The following is a 5,507-nucleotide window of genomic DNA, read 5'->3' on the forward strand; positions in this document are numbered from 1 at the left end:
AAGCAAGGGCACTCTATCACTGAGCTATGTCGCCAGCTATTTTTAGTTTTGTTAAATTTATTTTGAAACAGGGTCTTGATAGATTGCCAAGGCTGGTCTCAAACTTATGATTTTCCTGCCTCAGCCTTCCAAGTGGCTGAGATTACAGACATGTGCCACCATGCCCAGTTGAGGAAAAGATCTTGAAGAACCAAATATAGTATGAAAAACAGCTTGAAGTTCTAAACATGACAGTGGTAGGAAAACTTTAGATGTGTTAGCAGAAAAAATAGACCTCATTGGAGTTTAGTTTTAATAAGGTCACTCTGCCCTATGTATATAAGATAAAACTTTATTTTTTCTTGGTCTTATATGCAAATTGTGTTGTTATTAGAAAGCTGAGGTTTTATAACAATAAGAAAATACTCCATAGTTATAACCAGGTCCTAGCACAATGCCTCGTAGTTAGGAAATGTTCCAAGATTTGATGAATCCAACTCAGTGTTCAATTGTGTCTAGTTTGTCCACTTTTACAAACACAATCACTTTGAGAAACTGTATATATAATAATCTCCCGAAAAAAATATTTTTGTTTTAGATATTATCTTGGCAAAGATTTTCCATTTTATTCTCCAGTTTTATTCCATGATTGAAGTTTACTGTTTCTATGGTAATGAAGTCTGTCACTCAAGTTCATTATCTCTTCAATAACTCCTTCCTGCCCTGTTGATCCTTTATTTACAGTGGGAAAGGCTCCAGGCCAGGAGATGGAGTCAAGAAGGTGGACAACATAAAGTACTGTCTTACTACTCAGCCTGTGAGTTGTCCATGGTTTACCTGAGAGAGAGGGAAAAGATTCTATGAAATTATGGGAACTTTTTATTTCTACAGCCTCAAAGAAAAGATAGACATAGCATCAAAATATTCCCAGCTTCTGGAAGGTTCGCTGCGACGGCCACACTGGGGGAGCCGCAGATGCAGTACAAGCTCCTGCTGGTGGGCGACAGCAGCACAGGGAAGAAGATGTTGGTGAAGCACCACCTGACCAGCAAGTTCGAGAGGAAGTATATAGCCACCCTGGGCAGGGGGTTTCCATACCAACAGAGGGCCCATCAAGTTCAACGTCTGGGACGTGGTGGGCCAGGAGAAGTTCAGCAGCCTGAAGGATGGCTACTACATCCAAGCCCAGTGTGCTGTTATCATGTTTGTTGTGACATCAAGAGTTACTTACAGGAACGTGCCTAACTAGCATAGAGATCTTGTAGAGTGTGTGAAAACATCCCATCATGTTGTGTGGCAACAAAGCGGACATTAAGGACAGGAAAGTGAAGGCAAAATCTGTTGTCTCCCAGGGAAAGAAGAATCTTCAGCACTATGACGTCTCAGCCAAAAGTAACTCCAACTTTGAAAAGCCCTTCCTCTGGCTCGCTAGAAAGCTCACTGGAGACCCTGACTTGGAGTTTGCTGCCATGCCTGCTCTTGCCCCACCAGAGGTTGGCACGGACCCCGCTTTGGCAGCGCCATATGAGCATGATTTAGAGGTTGCTTAGCAACTGCTCTACCAGACAAGGACGATGACCTGGGAGGAGATGAAGCTGCAGCCCAGCGTCAGAAGTCTAGTTTTATAGGCAACTGTCAGTGTGATGCAGGTGTGCCACTTTACTAAAATCTAGCTGGGCAGACATGTACTTTATTTATGGAATGCTGAAGGAGATGAATGGACTTCAGAGCGAATGTTAAAAAAAATACCTGCATTTTTTGGACCTGCATAATTAGCTGTTTGGAATGCACTTGTTTCCTTCTTGAGTTTCGAATATGACTACTAATGTCACATCACAATGTTCAGTGGTGAATCTTGTTACTGTCATTCCCATTCCTTTTTGTTTAGGATCAGAATAAAAAGTTGTATTAAATATCTAAGCTAGTGTTTATAAGCACTCAAAACTATTTATTAGAGTAGGGCAGCTTGTGCATCTCAGTTTCTAAACTGTCATTGATGTGTGACTTCACTTGAAGTCCTTGTGTCTGCTTTTATGCCTGTTTGAGTCATGTCACACAAACCAGGTGTGACTGGTTAGGAGTTGAGAGGTGTAAATATAAATGGTGCTTGGGTTAGAGCAACGTCTGTCTCACCTTCACCCTGGCTAGGTGAGGTCACCTGGGGAAGAACTCCAGAACTCAGGAGACTGTCAACATAAAGATAATAGACATTTCAAAAGGTGGTTGTTGCTTTTACTTGATGGCAAAGGTGACTGACCCCCTTTTAAAGTGAGCATTCAGAAGTTGAAGGAAACTGCAATTGATGGGCCACTTGAAGTTCTGTTAGAAATGAGTGTGAATTTCATGTTGCCTTTTTTCCTCAGTGTTAAATATCCAAAATCAGTACTCCAGGAAGATGTTCCATGTTTACCTGCTGCTTTCAAGTACTCCCAAACTTTTAAATATGGATTAAAGGGAAAGACAGTAGGGCTTTTGGTGTCCACCACCCCAAAGAATATTTATAGATAGTGTTAAGTAAAACAATAGCTAAGAACATTACCACAATGCCCAGTAAGATGTGAAGCCTGTTAGATTAAGCCTTTATCTTGCTTGATATTCCCATGTTTGAAGATGAATTGGGGAAGAAATCAATTTGGTCTGCTTTGCCTAAGGAATTCGATCCATCAAAACTTCTGTAGCATTTAGGAATCTCATTAATAGCTGTTTATACTAATCCAATAGCAAAGTTCTTAAATGTCAGATTATATTTAGACAATATTCTACCTTGGAAGAAGGTAGAAAGGATCACTTTTTAATGAAATAGGGTGAAAATAAGATTTAACATAGTTACCATATAAGCTTTCATGACAGGTTTATTTAAAAATCCAATTTGCTGTGTATGCTATGCTGTGTTCAGAGCCAGGTGTTAGCAGCCTATGAGATGAAGTTTTCCCCTAATTGGAATGACATATGGTTGTAACCTATGAAATGCGAGTATTTATGACATTCTGAATCTCATGTAACAGTTAAAATTTGGACACTGTTTACCTGTTCCATATGTGAAGGGAGAGTACGTATAAGTCATTCATTGGAAGAAAATTGTTGCAAAATATATTACTTTGCCTGGATTTTCTGTCATTTCTAGTATTTCCTGTAGGAATAGTGAGCATAGATCTTGGTTCTGTGAAAAGTTAGGTCTGCCGCACAGCAGACTGTCTTATGTATGTGGGGTACATAATTCTGTCTGTGTATACAAACAGGAAAGGCTCTCCCATGTTATAAGAAGTCAGCACCTGTTGGGAAAGTCTTGGAAGTTTTATACTGCACAGTTACTACTAGAAATCATTTTATTAGAACAAAATAACTTTAAGGAAAAGTACCATGTCTATACAGGCAAAAATATGGAGCATTTTTGCTATTCGAATTTGTTTTGAAAAAGGTAATTTCAAACCCAAGTGAACTTTGAGATTTTTAAATCATGAAATGTCCGGGAAACAGCAAAGATTTCCCAAAATAAACTATACTTGCAAAGAAAAAAAAATCCTGAATTCATGCTTATTAGAAAATAACTGAAGGGCGGGAGTTGTGGCTCAATAGTAGAGCGCTTGCCTAGCATGTGTGAGGCATGGGGTTCAAGTCTCAGCACTGCTTATAAATAAATAAAATAAAGATCCATCAACGACTAAAAAGGAAAAGAATTGAAAACAAGAAAGAGAAGAAAATGGGTATGAGTTACAGCTCAGAAGAAATGAGTTTTTATTGTTATAAATATAAATATATATCCCTGCATTCCTTCATTCCACACATTAATTGAGGTTTCACTGGTTCAACTACCCTCCAGAAAACGTGCACAGTAGAGAGTCCTTGTTGAGCAGTTATTGTTAGCAGCAGATAGAAGTGAGTTTGTTTCCTGATTCTGCCATCCAAAACTTCATGCCCTTGTGCAACTAATTTAGATTCTGAGATATTTACTTCTTGGATTAATGATATGAATTTTGGTAGCACCTACTCCTAAAGGGTGTTGGAATGATTAAGTGAGATGATATGTGAAAGTGCTCATTGTAATCCCTGTGCCATGGAGGTACCCAATAAGTATATAACTGTTATGCTAAATACCGCTTCTGAACAAAAAATGTGAAAGAGTAACCAACTCATTGCCTCTTCAGCACCACTGTGAGCTTTGAAAGGTCATTGCTAGGAGCCACAGCTACAACATTGAGCAATACAGATTATTTTAAAAAGTTTGTCGTCTACTAAAAAACAGACAATTCTAATGTAGAGTGATAAGTTCATGATGGTAGAAGTCAGGTTGCTCTGTGAGTGCATAATTGAGGCTCACAGTCCAGTCTAGGGCTGCCAGCAAAGGTGTCATGGAAGAGTAGCATCCAAGCAAGATATTGAAACTAAGTACAAGCTAGTTATGCAAAGGGAAGGGAGCAAGAGTGGTCCCACCAGAGGGAACAGCCGGAACAGAGATGTGTGCAAGAGAGTGTAGATATGTTCAAGGACACGTAGGAGCTGTGGGGTGCTTGGTTGTAGAGGAGGAGGGCACTCAGAGAAAGCAGCAAGTTCAATAACCTGAACATGAGGAAGGCAAAGAGCAATCATGTCACTGTATGTGATTTGCACGGCTAACCCTTAAATCCTGTGATGTTGCCGTTTGCCTTCAAAATAGGAAACAGAAACAAGTAGTTTAGTTTTCCAAACTCTCAGGTCTGGTTTACTGAAAAGCCAATTGCATTTTCGTTGCAGTATAGATTTCGTCTTTGTGTGGTTTCTGTACATGTGCAAGTTAATCTATTTTTCTATACCATAAATGTAAAGATGAAAAACTATAACCTTAAAGAGAAAACATTTCCAAGAAGTTGTTTCAAAGACAGGATATTTATACTTGGCCTGTCTGATGTCAACTCCTCACAGTATTCTACCAAATATTCTATGAATGGCAGCTCAAAATATTTTAAAAAATTAATTTGTTAAATAAATTCTGTATTATGAAGAATGTTTTCGCTATAAAAAGATAACTGTGTGAGGACATAGAAAAGTTTGAATATTATACAATGTGTCCATGGATGGAGATGTCATTATCATGTACAATTTTGATATATCAATTAAAATTCAGAAAATAGTAGGAAAGAAAGAAAAAGAAAAATCAGACACTCACGTCTTGACTTAGATCTTCACATCATTAGTTTACACCACTCTTATGAGAAATGGAATAATGTCATGATATAGAAAATGAGAGGAGGAATTATCGTACTTTCTTATGAAAGCTAATTTGACTCCCTTGGTCCTGGCACCCTCCCCAGCCCCTCCCTCCCTACAAATACACACGCCCCTTGCACAGTCATACAGCAGCAGATTATGGTCTATGCATGCTGTAATAAGATGTATTCACACCTGTTCTGAGATCCAGGAGCATTTGATATTTACCTAGAGAGCATAACAAACTAATGAGCACACTACCATTTTCACCTTTTCTCCTAGTGGTTTTGTAATAGTGATGTCTTCACATGGAGTTGGCTTCACAATGACTCTCAGATAAAGAG

At 38.8% G+C, this 5,507-nt stretch overlaps 1 pseudogene; it reads left to right on the forward strand.

Annotated features, from left to right (window-relative positions):
* Positions 1-227: 227 nt before the first annotated feature.
* LOC143400411 (GTP-binding nuclear protein Ran pseudogene) lies at positions 228-2,431 on the forward strand (annotated as a pseudogene).
* The last annotated feature ends 3,076 nt before the right edge of the window (positions 2,432-5,507 follow it).

This window comes from Callospermophilus lateralis, chromosome 5 (assembly GCF_048772815.1).
Source record: "Callospermophilus lateralis isolate mCalLat2 chromosome 5, mCalLat2.hap1, whole genome shotgun sequence".
Lineage (NCBI taxonomy): Eukaryota > Metazoa > Chordata > Mammalia > Rodentia > Sciuridae > Callospermophilus > Callospermophilus lateralis.